The following is a 20,063-nucleotide window of genomic DNA, read 5'->3' as shown; positions in this document are numbered from 1 at the left end:
ACACATTACATGAACACATGACATAGGATGAACACATTACATAGGATGAATACATTACATAGGATGAATACATTACATAGGATGAATACATTACATAGGATGAACACATTACATAGGATGAACACATTACATAGGATGAATACATTATATAGGATGAACACATTACATAGGATGAATACATTACATAGGATGAATACATTATATAGGATGAACACATTACATAGGATGAATACATTATATAGGATGAACACATTACATAGGATGAACACATTACATAGGATGAACACATTACATAGGATGAACACATTACATAGGATGAATACATTATATAGGATGAACACATTACATAGGATGAATACATTACATAGGATGAACACATTACATAGGATGAACACATTACATAGGATGAATACATTATATAGGATGAACACATTACATAGGATGAACACATTACATAGGATGAACACATTACATAGGATGAACACATTACATAGGATGAATACATTATATAGGATGAACACATTACATAGGATGAACACATTACATAGGATGAATACATTATATAGGATGAACACATTACATAGGATGAACACATTACATAGGATGAATACATTATATAGGATGAACACATTACATAGGATGAACACATTACATAGGATGAATACATTATATAGGATGAACACATTACATAGGATGAACACATTACATAGGATGAATACATTATATAGGATGAACACATTACATAGGATGAACACATTACATAGGATGAACACATTACATAGGATGATTACATTACATAGGATGAACATTTACATTTACATTTAAGTCATTTAGCAGACGCTCTTATCCAGAGCGACTTACAAATTGGTGCATACACCTTATGACATCCAGTGGAACAGCCACTTTACAATAGTGCATCTAAATCTTTTTAGGGGGGGTGAGAAGGATTACTTACCCTATCCTAGGTATTCCTTGAAGAGGTGGGGTTTCAGGTGTCTCCGGAAGGTGGTGATTGACTCCGCTGTCCTGGTGTCGTGAGGGAGTTTGTTCCACCATTGGGGGGCCAGAGCAGCGAACAGTGTTGACTGGGCTGAGCGGGAACTGTACTTCCTCAGTGGTAGGGAGGCGAGCAGGCCAGAGGTGGATGAACGCAGTGCCCTTGTTTGGGTGTAGGGCCTGATCAGAGCCTGGAGGTACTGAGGTGCCGTTCCCCTCACAGCTCCGTAGGCAAGCACCATGGTCTTGTAGCGGATGCGAGCTTCAACTGGAAGCCAGTGGAGAGAGCGGAGGAGCGGGGTGACGTGAGAGAACTTGGGAAGGTTGAACACCAGACGGGCTGCGGCGTTCTGGATGAGTTGTAGGGGTTTAATGGCACAGGCAGGGAGCCCAGCCAACAGCGAGTTGCAGTAATCAAGACGGGTGATGACAAGTGCCTGGATTAGGACCTGCGCCGCTTCCTGTGTGAGGCAGGGTCGTACTCTGCGGATGTTGTAGAGCATGAACCTACAGGAACGGGACACCGCCTTGATGTTAGTTGAGAACGACAGGGTGTTGTCCAGGATCACGCCAAGGTTCTTAGCGCTCTGGGAGGAGGACACAATGGAGTTGTCAACCGTGATGGCGAGATCATGGAACGGGCAGTCCTTCCCGGGAGGAAGAGGAGCTCCGTCTTGCTGAGGTTCAGCTTGAGGTGGTGATCCGTCATCCACACTGATATGTCTGCCAGACATGCAGAGATGCGATTCGCCACCTGGTCATCAGAAGGGGGAAAGGAGAAGATTAATTGTGTGTCGTCTGCATAGCAATGATAGGAGAGACCATGTGAGGTTATGACAGAGCCAAGTGACTTGGTGTATAGCGAGAATAAGAGAGGGCCTAGAACAGAGCCCTGGGGACACCAGTGGTGAGAGCGCGTGGTGAGGAGACAGATTCTCGCCACGCCACCTGGTAGGAGCGACCTGTCAGGTAGGACGCAATCAAGCGTGGGCCGCGCCGGAGATGCCCAACTCGGAGAGGGTGGAGAGGAGGATCTGATGGTTCACAGTATCGAAGGCAGCCGATAGGTCTAGAAGGATGAGAGCAGAGGAGAGAGAGTTAGCTTTAGCAGTGCGGAGCGCCTCCGTGATGCAGAGAAGAGCAGTCTCAGTTGAATGACTAGTCTTGAAACCTGACTGATTTGGATCAAGAAGGTCATTCTGAGAGAGATAGCGGTAGAGCTGGCCAAGGACGGCACGCTCAAGAGTTTTGGAGAGAAAAGAGAGAAGGGATACTGGTCTGTAGTTGTTGACATCGGAGGGATCGAGTGTAGGTTTTTTCAGAAGGGGTGCAACTCTCGCTCTCTTGAAGACGGAAGGGACGTAGCCAGCGGTCAGGGATGAGTTGATGAGCGAGGTGAGGTAAGGGAGAAGGTCTCCGGAAATGGTCTGGAGAAGAGAGGAGGGGATAGGGTCAAGCGGGCAGGTTGTTGGGCGGCCGGCCGTCACAAGACGCAAGATTTCATCTGGAGAGAGAGGGGAGAAAGAGGTCAGAGCATAGGGTAGGGCAGTGTGAGCAGAACCAGCGGTGTCGTTTGACTTAGCAAACGAGGATCGGATGTCGTCGACCTTCTTTTCAAAATGGTTGACGAAGTCATCTGCAGAGAGGGAGGAGGGGGGGGAGGGGTAGGAGGATTCAGGAGGGAGGAGAAGGTGGCAAAGAGCTTCCTAGGGTTAGAGGCAGATGCTTGGAATTTAGAATGGTAGAAAGTGGCTTTAGCAGCAGAGACAGAGGAGGAAAATGTAGAGAGGAGGGAGTGAAAGGATGCCAGGTCCGCAGGGAGGCGAGTTTTCCTCCATTTCCGCTCGGCTGCCCGGAGCCCTGTTCTGTGAGCTCGCAATGAGTCGTCGAGCCACGGAGCGGGAGGGGAGGACCGAGCCGGCCTGGAGGATAGGGGACATAGAGAGTCAAAGGATGCAGAAAGGGAGGAGAGGAGGGTTGAGGAGGCAGAATCAGGAGATAATAATAATAATAATAATATATGCCATTTAGCAGACGCTTGGTTTGAGCAGAGGGAAGAGATGATAGGATGGAAGAGGAGAGAGTAGCGGGGGAGAGAGAGCGAAGGTTGGGACGGCGCGATACCATCCGAGTAGGGGCAGTGTGGGAAGTGTTGGATGAGAGCAAGAGGGAAAAGGATACAAGGTAGTGGTCGGAGACTTGGAGGGGAGTTGCAATGAGGTTAGTGGAAGAACAGCATCTAGTAAAGATGAGGTCAAGCGTATTGCCTGCCTTGTGAGTAGGGGGAAGGTGAGAGGGTGAGGTCAAAAGAGGAGAGGAGTGGAAAGAAGGAGGCAGAGAGGAATGAGTCAAAGGTAGACGTGGGGAGGTTAAAGTCGCCCAGAACTGTGAGAGGTGAGCCGTCCTCAGGAAAGGAGCTTATCAAGGCATCAAGCTCATTGATGAACTCTCCAAGGGAACCTGGAGGGCGATAAATGATAAGGATGTTACGCTTGAAAGGGCTGGTAACTGTGACAGCATGGAATTCAAAGGAGGCGATAGACAGATGGGTAAGGGGAGAAAGAGAGAAAGACCACTTGGGAGAGATGAGGATCCCGGTGCCACCACCCCGCTGACCAGAAGCTCTCGGGGTGTGCGAGAACACGTGGGCGGACGAGGAGAGAGCAATAGGAGTAGCAGTGTTATCTGTGGTGATCCATGTTTCCGTCAGTGCCAAGAAGTCGAGGGACTGGAGGGAGGCATAGGCTGAGATGAACTCTGCCTTGTTGGCCGCAGATCGGCAGTTCCAGAGGCTACCGGAGACCTGGAACTCCACGTGGGTCGTACGCGCTGGGACCACCAGATTAGGGTGGCGCGGCCACGCGGTGTGGAGCGTTTGTGTGGTCTGTGCAGAGAGGAGAGAACAGGGATAGACAGACACATAGTTGACAGGCTACAGAAGAGGCTACGCTAATGCAAGGAGATTGGAATGACAAGTGGACTACACGTCTCGAATGTTCAGAAAGTTAAGCTTACGTAGCAAGAATCTTATTGACTAAAATGATTAAAATGATACAGTACTGCTGAAGTAGGCTAGCTGGCAGTGGCTGCGTTGTTGACACTACACTAATCAAGTCGTTCCGTTGAGTGTAATAGTTTCTACAGTGCTACTATTCGGGGGCTAGCTGGCTAGCTAGCAGTGTTGATTACGTTACGTTGCGTTAAAAGAACAACAATAGCTGGCTAGCTAACCTAGAAAATCGCTCTAGACTACACAATTATCTTTGATACAAAGACGGCTATGTAGCTAGCTATGTAGCTAGCTACGATCAAGCAAATCAAACCGTTGTGCTGTAATGAAATGAAATGAAAATGTGATACTACCTGTGGAGCGAAGCGGAATGCGACCGGGTTGTTGAGTGCAGAAGTTATATTCGGTAGACGTTGGCTAGCTGTTAGCTGTTAGCTAGCCAAATGAACACATTACATATGATGAATATATTACATAGGATGAACAAACAATACTCTGAGCCACAGCTCCATACTACTTGTCAGAGAGCTGATGCTATAACCTCCTTGTTGGGGTGGGATTGGCGTGGGGTGGGATTGGCTTGCGCTGTGGGGGGTCCTAGTGGGGCTTTTAACCATTTCTTTGGATACTCGTGTCTTACTCATTGTTATAAAAAAGTTTGGTCCAAATCAGATGTTAGGTACTATATTTATTTAATATATTATGAATCCTATAAATTAAAACGGACAATTTGGGTGCAATGAATTATCGTAATTTCTCAGAGATCAAATTATATTTCAACAAAGTAATGTTGCAGGAATGCTCATCTTATCTGTTTCTATCAACAGAAACTATTTCAGAACAATCTGAGATGGTGGGAGTTGAAATCCTCTTTCTGGTGCTTTAAGAGGTGGAACAACCCAGAGGAGAGAATGATGAATGTCCATCTCTTCGTTCCCCACTGCAGTCAGGCTTCCATAGCCAGACATGCTCTGCTAATGGCACACACTCGCACTCTCACACACAGTTCTCACAAACACACACACAGAGTGAAAGAGGGGGAGGGAAAGAAAAGGAGAGGGGGTCCAGAGATCGGCGCAACAGGGAGATAGGCGCAACAGGGAAGATAGGTGCAACAGGGAGATAGGTGCAACAGGGAGATAGGTGCAACAGGGAGATAGGTGCAACAGGGAGATAGGTGCAACAGGGAGATAGGTGCAACAGGGAGATAGGTGCAACAGGGAGATAGGCGCAACAGGGAGATGGGTGCAACAGGGAGATAGGTGCAACAGGGAGATAGGTGCAACAGGGAGATAGGTGCAACAGGGAGATAGGTGCAACAGGGATAGACTAAGAAATGGAGGAGGGACAGAATGAGATACAAGGATAAAGAGAGACTTACTTCTCAGCCTGTATAATGAGGCTGACGGTCCCCTCCTTCAGGTCAAAAATGAGAGGTGTGTTCCAGTTCTTAGCACTGGAGGCGTAGCACTAGAGAGAGGTGGTGACCACTAGGTGACCACTAGGTGACCGTGGGCCGGAGAGGCTTTGGTGACCTGGTCCCTGAACTCCAGAACATCACCCGCATCATTCACCACGTTCCCCACCTGGGTGATGGATAGAGAGAGAGAGAGAGAGAGAGAGAGAGAGAGAGAGAGAGAGAGAGAGAGAGAGAGAGAGAGAGAGAGAGTGACAGTTTAGGAACACACACACACACACAGGAACATGCACATGCCGCTAAGATCTTGACCCACAAAAACATTGAGTTACAAATAATCTGAAATACTAACAAACTAATTGTTACAAACAGACTACAGCATACACACACACACTGAAATGTGTGGAATACCTATTTTCTGAGACACTCATAGATGTTTCGTCGGTATGGAGGCACTCACGCAAACTCCAGAGTGGATTAACTGTTGATATACACAGGAAACAGCCCATGTCTAAGCATAGGACAGGAGAGGACAGAAATGCCTGGTGTGGAAACGTACGTCCGCGTGTGTGTTAGGGTTAGGACAGTGCCTGGTGTGGAGGGGACAGGGGAAATGCCTGGTGTGGAAACGTACGTCCGTTGTTAGGGTTAGGGGTTAGGACCAGCGTGTGTGTTAGGGTTAGGACAGGAGGGGACAGAAATGCCTGGTGTGGAAACGTACGTCCGCGTGTGTGTTAGGGTTAGGACAGGAGGGGACAGAAATGCCTGGTGTGGTGTGGAAACGTCCGTGTGTTTAGGTTAGGGTTAGGACGTCCGCGTGTGTATTAGGGTTTGGGTTAGGACAGTAGGGGACAGAAATGCCTGGTGTGGAAACGTACGTCCGCGTGTGTGTTAGGGTTAGGACAGGAAGGGACAGAAATGCCTGGTGTGGAAACGTACGTCCGGAGGGGACGTGTGTGGAAACGTACGTCCGGGTTAGGACAGGAGGGGACAGAAATGCCTGGTGTGGAAACGTACATCCGCGTGTGTGTTAGGGTTAGGGTTAGGACAGGAGGGGACAGAAATGCCTGGTGTGGAAACGTGCCTGGTGTGGACGTCCGCGTGTGTGTTAGGGTTAGGACAGGAGGGGCCTGGTGTGGACAGAAATGCCTGGTGTGGAAACGTGCGTCCGCGTGTGTGTTAGGGTTAGGACAGGGAGGGGACAGAAATGCCTGGTGTGGAAACGTACGTCCGCGTGTGTGTTAGGGTTATGACAGGAGGGGACAGAAATGCCTGGTGTGGAAACAGGAGGGACAGAAATGCCTGGTCCGCGTGTGTGTTAGGGTTAGGGTTAGGACAGGAGGGGACAGAAATGCCTGGTGTGGAAACGTACGTCCGCGTGTGTGTTAGGGTTAGGACAGGAGGGGACAGAAATGCCTGGTGTGGAAACGTACGTCCGCGTGTGTGTTAGGGTTAGGACAGGAGGGGACAGAAATGCCTGGTGTGGAAACGTACGTCCGCGTGTGTGTTAGGGTTAGGACAGGAGGGGACAGAAATGCCTGGTGTGGAAACGTACGTCCGCGTGTGTGTTAGGGTTAGGACAGGAGGGGACAGAAATGCCTGGTGTGGAAACGTACGTCCGCGTGTGTGTTAGGGTTAGGACAGGAGGGGACAGAAATGCCTGGTGTAGGACAGGAGGGGACAGAAAAATGCCTGGTGTGGAAACGTGCGTCCGCGTGTGTGTGCCTAGGGTTAGGGTTATGACAGGAGGGGACAGAAATGCCTGGTGTGGAAACGTGCCTGTCCGCGTGTGTGTTAGGGTTAGGACAGGAGGGGACAGAAATGCCTGGTGTGGAAACGTACGTCCGCGTGTGTGTTAGGGGTTAGGACAGGAGGGGACAGAAATGCCTGGTGTGGAAACGTCCGCGTCCGCGTGTGTGTTAGGGTTAGGACAGTAGGGGACAGAAATGCCTGGTGTGGAAACGTAGGGGACGTCCGCGTGTGTGTTAGGGTTAGGACAGGAGGGGACAGAAATGCCTGGTGTGGAAACGTACGTCCGCGTGTGTGTTAGGGTTAGGACAGGAGGGGACAGAAATGCCTGGTGTGGAAACGTACGTCCGCGTGTGTGTTAGGGTTAGGACAGGAGGGGACAGATATGCCTGGTGTGGAAACGTACGTCCGCGTGTGTGTTAGGGTTAGGACAGGAGGGGACAGAAATGCCTGGTGTGGAAACGTACGTCCGCGTGTGTGTTAGGGTTAGGACAGTGGTGTGGAGGGGACAGAAATGCCTGGTGTGGAAATGTGTGTGTTAGGGTTAGGACAGTGCCGGTGTGGAAACGTGTGTGTTAGGGTTAGGACAGGAGGGGACAGAAATGCCTGGTGTGGAAACGTACGTCCGCGTGTGTGTTAGGGTTAGGACAGGAGGGGACAGAAATGCCTGGTGTGGAAACGTACGTCCGCGTGTGTGTTAGGGTTAGGGAATAGGACAGTAGGGGACAGAAATGCCTGGTGTGGAAACGTACGTCCGCGTGTGTGTTAGGGTTAGGGTTAGGACAGTAGGGGACAGAAATGCCTGGTGCGGAAACGTACGTCCCCGTGTGTGTTAGGGTTAGGACAGTAGGGACAGAAATGCCTGGTGTGGAAACGTACGTCCGCGTGTGTGTTAGGGTTAGGGTTAGGACAGGAGGGGACAGAAATGTGGAAACAGTAGGGGACGTCCTGGTGTGTGTTAGGACAGTTGGGTTAGGGTTAGGACAGGAGGGGACAGAAATGCCTGGTGCGGAAACGTACGTCCGCGTGTGTGTTAGGGTTAGGACAGTAGGGGACAGAAATGCCTGGTGTGGAAACGTACGTCCGCGTGTGTGTTAGGGTTAGGACAGGAGGGGACAGAAATGCCTGGTGTGGAAACGTACGTCCGCGTGTGTGTTAGGGTTAGGACAGGAGGGGACAGAAATGCCTGGTGTGGAAACGTACGTCCGCGTGTGTGTTAGGGTTAGGACAGTAGGGGACAGAAATGCCTGGTGTGGAAACGTACGTCCGCGTGTGTGTTAGGGTTAGGACAGGAGGGGACAGAAATGCCTGGTGTGGAAACGTACGTCCGTGTGTGTGTTTCTACGTTTTTCACCCGTTAGGATAAAAATGTTCTTCCACATTTCCCCTGTGAATGAATGAATGAAATGTGGTTTTCCACCAGCAGGTAAAAGGTGTGCTGGGTATTTATTTAACGGTTTAAACATCATCCTTCTTTAACCCCCACTAACAACCCAAATTTACTCACCAAACAACCAGGAATAAAAATGTTTAACCGCGAAGTGGTAAATTTAGCCGCCTGATTCACAAACCATTGGCAGATGTGCACTTTTAAAAAAAAAAGAGAGGGAGAGAAAAAAAACCTGCAAGCCTGAAAATAAATGGCTGAAGACACAGGTTTGTTTGGTTAACGCAAACAGTGCTCAGTGAGGGTTGTCTATGGTGAGAGTGCACGTGTGTGTGCGTATGCGCTTATCCACGTGTGTGTGCCCGTTACAGTGTGTGTGCGCACGGGGGTGTGTTGACCGCGTGTAAACGCTACCTTGTGGTTTCTGAAGTTTAAACACACTCTGTGACGGAGGCTGCTATACAGGCTAGCCATTGTCACTGATCCACACTGGGAGGCTTATAGCATAATGTATAGCCACAAGTACCCAGGCCTGGGGAATAGTCTGGCCCTTTAAAATAGCCTGTTAACTTCACCTCACTTGCGTCTGCCTCTCACACCGGCCCATTCACCCTCAGTTAGCTGTCTCATTAATTCATTTAGGCTCGGGGACTGTTTGGCTTCTTAGGTGAAGTAAAGATTAAGACTTTTTCTGGAGGTTTAACCAATCATATGGCATAAGGAACCGAAACACCTGCATGGTCCTCCTCTTGGTGAGGGTGATCTGTGTGTTCTGCCTGCATGGTCCTCCTCTTGGTGAGGGTGATCTGTGTGTTCTACCTGCATGGTTCTCCTCTTGGTGAGGGTGATCTGTGTGTTCTGCCTGCATGGTCCTCCTCTTGGTGAGGGTGATCTGTGTGTTCTGCCTGCATGGTCCTCCTCTTGGTGAGGGTGATCTGTGTGTTCTGCCTGCATGGTCCTCCTCTTGGTGAGGGTGATCTGTGTGTTCTACCTGCATGGTTCTCCTCTTGGTGAGGGTGATCTGTGTGTTCTGCCTGCATGGTCCTCCTCTTGGTGAGGGTGATCTGTGTGTTCTGCCTGCATGGTCCTCCTCTTGGTGAGGGTGATCTGTGTTCTGCCTGCATGGTCCTCCTCTTGGTGAGGGTGATCTGTGTGTTCTACCTGCATGGTTCTCCTCTTGGTGAGGGTGATCTGTGTGTTCTGCCTGCATGGTCCTCCTCTTGGTGAGGGTGATCTGTGTGTTCTGCCTGCATGGTTCTCCTCTTGGTGAGGGTGATCTGTGTGTTCTGCCTGCATGGTCCTCCTCTTGGTGAGGGTGATCTGTGTGTTCTGCCTGCATGGTCCTCCTCTTGGTGAGGGTGATCTGTGTGTTCTACCTGCATGGTCCTCCTCTTGGTGAGGGTGATCTGTGTGTTCTGCCTGCATGGTCCTCCTCTTGGTGAGGGTGATCTGTGTGTTCTGCCTGCATGGTCCTCCTCTTGGTGAGGGTGATCTGTGTGTTCTGCCTGCATGGTCCTCCTCTTGGTGAGGGTGATCTGTGTGTTCTACCTGCATGGTCCTCCTCTTGGTGAGGGTGATCTGTGTGTTCTACCTGCATGGTCCTCCTCTTGGTGAGGGTGATCTGTGTGTTCTGCCTGCATGGTCCTCCTCTTGGTGAGGGTGATCTGTGTGTTCTACCTGCATGGTTCTCCTCTTGGTGAGGGTGATCTGTGTGTTCTACCTGCATGGTCCTCCTCTTGGTGAGGGTGATCTGTGTGTTCTGCCTGCATGGTCCTCCTCTTGGTGAGGGTGATCTGTGTGTTCTGCCTGCATGGTCCTCCTCTTGGTGAGGGTGATCTGTGTGTTCTACCTGCATGGTCCTCCTCTTGGTGAGGGTGATCTGTGTGTTCTACCTGTGTTCTGCCTGGTCCTCCTCTTGGTGAGGGTGATCTGTGTGTTCTGCCTGCATGGTCCTCCTCTTGGTGAGGGTGATCTGTGTGTTCTACCTGCATGGTTCTCCTCTTGGTGAGGGTGATCTGTGTGTTCTGCCTGCATGGTCCTCCTCTTGGTGAGGGTGATCTGTGTGTTCTGCCTGCATGGTCCTCCTCTTGGTGAGGGTGATCTGTGTTCTGCCTGCATGGTCCTCCTCTTGGTGAGGGTGATCTGTGTGTTCTACCTGCATGGTCCTCCTCTTGGTGAGGGTGATCTGTGTGTTCTACCTGCATGGTCCTCCTCTTGGTGAGGGTGATCTGTGTGTTCTACCTGCATGGTCTCCTCTTGGTGAGGGTGATCTGTATGTTCTGCCTGGTGATGGTGTTCTGCCTCCCTCTTGGTGAGGGTGATCTGTGTGTTCTGCCTGCATGGTTCTCCTCTTGGTGAGGGTGATCTGTGTGTTCTGCCTGCATGGTCCTCCTCTTGGTGAGGGTGATCTGTGTGTTCTACCTGCATGGTCTTCCTCTTGGTGAGGGTGATCTGTGTGTTCTGCCTGCATGGTCCTCCTCTTGGTGAGGGTGATCTGTGTGTTCTACCTGCATGGTTCTCCTCTTGGTGAGGGTGATCTGTGTGTTCTACCTGCATGGTCCTCCTCTTGGTGAGGGTGATCTGTGTGTTCTACCTGCATGGTCCTCCTCTTGGTGAGGGTGATCTGTGTGTTCAACCTGCATGGTCCTCCTCTTGGTGAGGGTGATCTGTGTGTTCTACCTGCATGGTCCTCCTCTTGGTGAGGGTGATCTGTGTGTTCTACCTGCATGGTCCTCCTCTTGGTGAGGGTGATCTGTGTGTTCTACCTGCATGGGTCTCCTCTTGGTGAGGGTGATCTGTATGTTCTACCTGCATGGTCCTCCTCTTGGTGAGGGTGATCTGTGTGTTCTGCCTGCATGGTCCTCCTCTTGGTGAGGGTGATCTGTGTGTTCTGCCTGCATGGTCCTCCTCTTGGTGAGGGTGATCTGTGTGTTCTACCTGCATGGTTCTCCTCTTGGTGAGGGTGATCTGAGTGTTCTACCTGCATGGTCCTCCTCTTGGTGAGGGTGATCTGTGTATTCTACCTGCATGGTCCTCCTCTTGGTGAGGGTGATCTGAGTGTTCTACCTGCATGGTCCTCCTCTTGGTGAGGGTGATCTGTGTATTCTACCTGCATGGTCCTCCTCTTGGTGAGGGTGATCTGTGTGTTCTACCTGCATGGTTCTCCTCTTGGTGAGGGTGATCTGAGTGTTCTACCTGCATGGTCCTCCTCTTGGTGAGGGTGATCTGTGTATTCTACCTGCATGGTCCTCCTCTTGGTGAGGGTGATCTGTGTGTTCTACCTGCATGGTGCTCCTCTTGGTGGGGGTCCCTGTGAGCTGCGTGCCGTCTGCTGACCAGTGTTAGGCTTCTCCAACGCATACGACCACTAGAGAGAGACAGAGAGAGAGAGAGACATAGCGAGAGACAGACAAAGAAAGAGAGAGAGACAAAGCGAGAGAGAGACAGACAAAGCGAGAGAGAGACAGACAAAGCGAGAGAGAGACAGACAAAGAAAGAGAGAGAGAGAGAGACAGACAAAGCGAGAGAGAGACAGACAAAGAAAGAGAGAGACATACAGACAAAGAAAGAGAGAGAGACAGACAAAGAAAGAGAGACAGACAAAGAAAGAGAGAGAGAGAGACAGACAAAGAAAGAGAGACAGACAAAGAAAGAGAGAGACATACAGACAAAGAAAGAGAGAGAGACAGACAAAGAAAGAGAGACAGACAAAGAAAGAGAGAGAGAGACTGACAAAGAGAGAGACAGACAGACAGAGAGACAGAGAAGGAAAGAGGAAGTTAGAGAGATACAGAGAGTGATTGTTGAGTAAATGGCAAAAAAATAGTATTTAGTAGTACTGTACTTAATCAATGCACAATTTCAAACAATAAGACAGATACTGTGCAGCGACAAAGGGCTATAAGGGGTACAGTAAGCCAGGGCGGTTAGGGATAGAGAGAGGGGTGGGGGTGAACAGGGATAGGTGCAGTATGGGGGTAGTGGGGGGTTTGGTTGGGTGCATGACAGCCCCCCCCCCCCATGTAAACTGTGTGTAAGAGACACGGGTTGAGTCAGGGCCCAGACACTGAGCTGTGATGAACTGTGAGACACTGAAGGAGCGTTCAGGCCTGCCAAGTCCAGCACTCGCGCTCGTAAACATGCACTCTGCTATCCTCATCTATTACAACTAGCCAGAGTTATGGGGGTGGGGTGGGGTGGGGGTGGGGGTGCATGAGCACACAATCAAGAGCCAAAGAGTGATTACCCAAACCTTTTCCTTTCTTTCAAAAGTTATATTTTACTTGTGTAAAAAGTGTGTGTGTGTGTGTGTGTGTGTGTGTGTGTGTGTGTGTGTGTGTGTGTGTGTGTGTGTGTGTGTGTGTGTGTGTGTGTGTGTGTGTGTGTGTGTGTGTGTGTGTGTGTGTGTGTGTGTGTGTAGTGGAGTTATTTTGGTGTACTGGTGTGAGTCAGTGACACCCATCGAGGCAGCTGAGAAGAGCCTGCAGCTCCTACCAACTCCCCAGCCTGCCGTTTGGAACACACCACACCACCACGACAACAGTTACTCACTAAGGCCACGAGAACACCCCCCCCCCCCTCCAATATATTCCTTCGCACTCTTTTCTTCTCTCACTGCTCTCTCTCTCCTCTCTCTTAGCGTTCTGCAGAGTATCACACAAAGCCTATTCTGTTATTTGGCTTCTGGTTTAGAAATCCAGCCTGTCAGAGGGCTTATGATTGAGTTGAGATAGTTTGAGCTTACAGTTGTGTTTTTTCAACCTGTTAGGGTGCGTGTGAGAGAGAGATCTCAGTGTTGATGGATGATATTTGGGGCTTGATTTATGGAGGTCAGATTAGCAATGCCAAACATAAACAGCTAGCTACACAAGAACCAGGACTGTAGTGTGAAAGGGAACTTTCCTGCTTCCCCACTCAGTCTCGTCCGTCGCTCTTTACCCTTCTTTCTCAACTATGTCTCTCATTCTCCACCGTCTCTCTCTTTACCCCTCACTACCCTGTCTCTGTACCCCTATCTAGCCCCCCTCTGTCTCTTCTTTACTCCTCCCTAACTCCTTTCACCCCTTCCCTCTCTCCTGTCTTTGTCCACAGTCTAAATTAGGGACATTCCTCCATGTGCACCCAAAGACAGCGATGACCTTCCCGTGGTGATCTTTAACCCCTGACCCCTCTGCCTCAGCCCCTTCCATTGTGCAGGTGGCTGGCAGGGCTCACCAGCTTTACCAGCCATCCCTTTTTTCTGTCCACCCCTCTCCTCTGGTCTAGTCTGTGACCCCTGACCTCTATGCCTCAGCTTTTTCCTGTGTGCAGGTGGCTGGCAGGGCTGAGGCTGCTTGCAGAGGGAGAAACTTCTAACACTAACATTACTCTAACGCTGCCTGTTAGAGACTGGACGGGACGCCAAGTGCTGCGCTGCACAAATAAGGTCTGTGTTGGTTTCATGTGCTGAGGTGTGGCTTTGTATACTGTCTCAACCAGCAGGTTGGGGCACTCTCTCTCTCTCTCTCTCTCTCTCTCTCTCTCTCTCTCTCTCTCTCTCTCCCAGAGTGGCCGGTGGCCACGGTCAAAGCAGAGGATTTCCTTGGTCAGCTTCCTCCCGTGTAGTACTGTATCAGGACCCAAAATAGCCACAAAAAAAACAAAGAGACTCTCTTTACCAATCTGGACAATACATTTCTTGTTAAACTCATATCAAATGGTGGTGTTTTCTGTCATTTCGCTTCTGCACGGCCTGCCCCTTTTACCTCTAGCGCGCTCTCCCTCCTTCCTCATAAATCCTGCCACAGAAATGACTTCCCTTATTTTTCGCTGTGCACGTGCATGTGTCTTCTGCAAAGATAAACAGGGTCCGGCCACATAAAGGCCGCTGCAGGGCTTTGAAGTGTACTTTTATATACCTTTCATCCAAACATCAGCGCCATGCTTGGACAGGCTCCACCGCCAACGAGAGCATACACGCTTAAAATAATAATACCCCATCTATTCTTCAGCAAAAATCCAAGCCGCTCCGTTATAGAGCTCCCCTGAGGGAGAGGAGGGGGCGGAGGAGGGAGAGGGGGGTCAGAGATGCAGCTGAATGTATACACATGATATCAGCCTGAGAAGCATTTTTGGATTTGTGCTTACCTAATACTTTTAACACATTGGGCCATTTGACTCCTGCTGCAGAAAGCATACGTTTATGCGTGTATGAGAAAGAGAGAACACGGGTGTAGATTTAAATGTATATAAGACAGATGGTGGGGTGTGTAAATGTAATGTATTCACAAGTGTGTGTGTGTGTGTGTGTGTGTGTGTGTGTGTGTGTGTGTGTGTGTGTGTGTGTGTGTGTGTGTGTGTGTGTGTGTGTGTGTGTGTGTGTGTGTGTGTGTGTGTGTTGCACTTTTGTCTGAGTTGTCAGGCACTGGGGGGAGTCCTGTAGCTCTCGTGAGAGAAGAGTTTACTCTACCTCTTTCTGCTCCCTTCTCAGTCTACCCTCCTCCCCTCCCCCTCATGAATAGCCTCCCTTTCACTTTCCTTTCTCTACCTTTATCTTTCCCCAGGACTAGTCCCCCTATCACTCTCTCTCTTTCTCTCACAAAAGGTGTCAGCATTAGGTAGTACTGTAGCAAGTGTTTCCCAAAAGCACAGAGTCCAATTATGGCCCTCTTTAAGATCCCGGGGGTCCACTCCACAACATAGATCTGTCGACATACTGTCTCCAGACTGCAGGAGTAAATCAGGACCTGTCCAGACCTGGAGCACTGCTGGTTCACCTCTGGGCCACAGAGCTCCAGTCTAGGACTCTCTGCTCTCAACCACAATTCACTATTAGGAAGGTCTCAGCCATAGACAACCATAGAGAGTTTGAGCCATAGACAACTATAGAGAGCTTCAGCCATAGAGAGCTTCAGCCATAGACAACCGTGGAGAGCTTCAGCCATAGAGAACCATAGAGAGCTTCAGCCATAGACAACCATAGAGAGCTTCAGCCATAGACAACCATAGAGTGCTTCAGCCATAGACAACCATAGAGAGCTTCAGCCATCGAGAGATGAGTGATAGAGGGTGAAATAGGGAAGAGAGGAGCGAGGGAAGGGGAGAGAAGGATGCGAGGAGGGATATAAGGGCTGAAAGGGGATGAGAGGAGCGATGGAGGCGGATCAGTCAGCAGCAGATTTGCTGACTAGTTTGATTGGAGCCAAAAGGGATGATCCTGGCCCTGCTTCAACCACTCTGCTCTCTCCTTGAGAACACTAGACTAGCTAGGGGATATTCACAATCACTCTGGAAACTGGGGAGGGAGAGAGAGGGGGGAGCAGCAGGAGAAGGGAAGAGCCCTGTGAAGAAGAAGGGTGGAGGGGTGCTGGTAAGGGTCTGCTCTGGTCACTGAGCCCTGTCTATAATGGGCAGCTTTGTGGCCAGATGGAAGGTGACAGACATGACGTGGGGCTCTGCTGAGGTCTGTGGGAGAGAGAGGGGGGAGGAGAGAAAGAGAGACCCCTAGCTCTTACAATGAGCTCATGCACACAGACAGCACACAGCAGCATAGCACTATACAACATACACACTGCAGCATAACACTATACAACATACACACTGCATCATAACACTATACAACATACACACTGCAGCATAACACTATACAACATACACACTGCATCATAACACTATACAACATACACACTGCAGCATAACACTATACAACATACACACTACAGCATAACACTATACAACATACACACTGCATCATAACACTATACAACATACACACTGCAGCATAACACTATACAACATACACACTACATCATAACACTATACAACATACACACTGCAGCATAACACTATACACACTGCATCATAACACAACTACACACTCATAACACTATACAACATACACACTGCAGCATAACATAACACATATAGCATAACACTATACAACATACTGCAGCATAACACTATACAACATACACACTGCAGCATAACACTATACAACATACACACTGCAGCATAACACAATACAACATACACACTGCAGCATAACACTATACAACATACACACTGCAGCATAACACTATACAACATACACACTGCAGCATAACACTATACAACATACACACTGCAGCATAACACTATACAACATACACACTGCAGCATAACACTATACAACATACACACTGCAGCATAACACTATACAACATACACACTGCAGCATAACACTATACAACATACACACTGCAGCATAACACTATACAACATACACACTGCAGCATAACACTATACAACATACACACTGCAGCATAACACTATACAACATAACACACTATACAACATACACACTGCAGCATAACACTATACAACATACACACTGCAGCATAACACTATACAACATACACACTGCAGCATAACACTATACAACATACACACTGCAGCATAACATAACACATAACACTACAACATACACACTAGAGCATAACACTATACAACATACACACTGCAGCATAACACTATACAACATACACACTACAGCATAACACTATACAACATACACACTGCAGCATAACACTATACAACATACACACTGCAGCATAACACTATACAACATACACACTGCAGCATAACACTATACAACATACACACTGCAGCATAACACTATACAACATACACACTAGAGCATAACACTATACAACATACACACTGCAGCATAACACTATACAACATACACACTGCAGCATAGCACTATACAACATACACACTGCATCATAACACTATACAACATACACACTGCAGCATAACACTATACAACATACACACTGCAGCATAACACTATACAACATACACACTATAGCATAACACTATACAACATACACACTGCAGCATAGCACTATACAACATACACACTACAGCATAGCACTATACAACATACACACACTGCATCATAACACTATACAACATACACACTACAGCATAACACTATACAACATACACACTGCAGCATAACACTGTACAACATACACACTGCAGCATAACACTATACAACATACACACTACAGCATAACACTATACAACATACACACTGCAGCATAACACTATACAACATACAATAACACTACAACATACACACTGCAGCATAACACTATACAACATACACACTGCAGCATAACACTATACAACATACACACTACAGCATAACACTATACAACATACACACTACAGCATAACACTATACAACATACACACTACAGCATAACACTATACAACATACACACTAGAGCATAACACTATACAACATACACACTACAGCATAACACTATACAACATACACACTACAATAACACTATACACACACACTGCAGCATAACACTATACAACATACACACTGCAGCATAGCACTATACAACATACACACTGCATCATAACACTATACAACATACACACTGCAGCATAACACTATACAACATACACACTGCAGCATAACACTATACAACATACACACTATAGCATAACACTATACAACATACACACTGCAGCATGACACTATACAACATACACACTGCAGCATAGCACTATACAACATACACACACTGCATCATAACACTATACAACATACACACTACAGCATAACACTATACAACATACACACTGCAGCATAACACTGTACAACATACACACTGCAGCATAACACTATACAACATACACACTACAGCATAACACTATACAACATACACACTGCAGCATAACACTATACAACTACACACTACTAACACTATACAACATACACACTGCAGCATAACACTATACAACATACACACTGCAGCATAACACTATACAACATACCTCTTTAACGTAACACTATACAACATACACACTACACTTGTTCATAACACTATACAACATGACAGCATTACTATACAACATACACACTAGAGCATAACACTATACAACATACACACTACAGCATAACACTATACAACATACACACTGACTTGTTCTACTGACTTGTTCTTTCCCTCTTTAACGTCACTGACTTGTTCTACTGACTTGTTCTTTTCCTCTTTAACGTCACTGACTTGTTCTACTGACTTGTTATTTTCCTCTTTAACGTCACTGACTTGTTCTACTGACTTGTTCTTTTCCTCTTTAACGTCACTGACTTGTTCTACTGACTTGTTCTTTTCCTCTTTAACGTCACTGACTTGTTCTACTGACTTGTTCTTTTCCTCTTTAACGTCACTGACTTGTTCTACTGACTTGTTCTTTTCCTCTTTAACGTCACTGACTTGTTCTACTGACTTGTTCTTTCCGAGGCACAGGTGCAAATAATAATGGGGATCAAGGGAAAACAAAAGGTCAAAAGGCACAATGGGGGCATCTAGTGACCAAAAACCGGAACAACCCTGGCCAAATCCTGACAGTCACTGACTTGTTCTACTGACTTGTTCTTTCCCACTTTAACGTCACTGACTTGTTCTACTGACTTGTTCTTTCCCTCTTTAACGTCACTGACTTGTTCTACTGACTTGTTATTTCCCTCTTTAACGTCACTGACTTGTTCTTTCCCTCTTTAACGTCACTGACTTGTTCTTTCCCTCTTTAACGTCACTGACTTGTTCTGTCCCTATTTAACGTCACTGACTTGTTCTACTGACTTGTTCTTTCCCTCTTTAACGTCACTGACTTGTTCTTTCCCTCTTTAACGTCACTGACTTGTTCTTTCCCTCTTTAACGTCACTGACTTGTTCTACTGACTTGTTCTTTCCCTCTTTAACGTCACTGACTTGTTCTTTCCCCTCTTTAACGTCACTGACTTGTTCTACTGACTTGTTCTTTCCCTCTTTAACGTCACTGACTTGTTCTACTGACTTGTTCTTTCCCACTTTAACGTCACTGACTTGTTCTTTCCCTCTTTAACGTCACTGACTTGTTCTACTGACTTGTTCTTTCCCTCTTTAACGTCACTGACTTGTTCTTTCCCTCTTTAACGTCACTGACTTGCTCTTTCCCTCTTTAATGTCACTGACTTGTTCTTCTGACTTGTTCTTTCCCTCTTTAACGTCACTGACTTGTTCTACTGACTTGTTCTTTCCCTCTTTAACGTCGCTGACTTGTTCTTTCCCTCTTTAACGTCACTGACTTGTTCTACTGACTTGTTCTTTCCCTCTTTAACGTCACTGACTTGTTCTGTCCCTCTTTAACGTCACTGACTTGTTCTACTGACTTGTTCTTTCCCTCTTTAACGTCACTGACTTGTTCTACTGACTTGTTCTTTCCCACTTTAACGTCACTGACTTGTTCTACTGACTTGTTATTTCCCTCTTTAACGTCACTGACTTGTTATTTGCCTCTTTAACGTCACTGACTTGTTCTACTGACTTGTTCTTTCCCTCTTTAACGTTACTGACTTGTTCTACTGACTTGTTCTTTCCCTCTTTAACGTCACTGACTTGTTCTTTCCCTCTTTAACGTCACTGACTTGCTCTTTCCCTCTTTAATGTCACTGACTTGTTCTTCTGACTTGTTCTTTC

General features: G+C 47.8%; 1 protein-coding gene across 17 annotated transcripts in view; it reads right to left on the bottom strand.

Annotated features, from left to right (window-relative positions):
* Positions 1–20,063, bottom strand: part of LOC118377542 (uncharacterized) — a 107,503-nt gene that overhangs the window by 40,123 nt on the left and 47,317 nt on the right. For 6 of the 17 annotated variants that reach the window (XM_052522606.1, XM_052522650.1, XM_052522595.1 and 3 more), the window contains exons 8-9: positions 11,841–11,926; positions 5,388–5,592 (exon numbers count right to left, since the gene is read on the bottom strand). The gene's annotated coding sequence lies outside the window, so the exon portion shown is untranslated. Of the gene's footprint in view, positions 1–5,387; positions 5,593–9,891; positions 9,936–9,960; positions 10,151–10,249; positions 10,280–10,364; positions 10,452–10,601; positions 10,801–11,109; positions 11,153–11,195; positions 11,325–11,797; positions 11,927–20,063 lie in introns of those variants that run through there. The other 11 variants (XR_008139876.1, XR_008139873.1, XR_008139881.1 and 8 more) reach the window with 11 other exon arrangements.

This window comes from Oncorhynchus keta, chromosome 1 (genome assembly GCF_023373465.1).
Source record: "Oncorhynchus keta strain PuntledgeMale-10-30-2019 chromosome 1, Oket_V2, whole genome shotgun sequence".
NCBI lineage: Eukaryota > Metazoa > Chordata > Actinopteri > Salmoniformes > Salmonidae > Oncorhynchus > Oncorhynchus keta.
The sequence above is the reverse complement of the archived record's forward strand: the minus strand, read 5'-3'. Positions and strand labels throughout refer to the sequence as shown.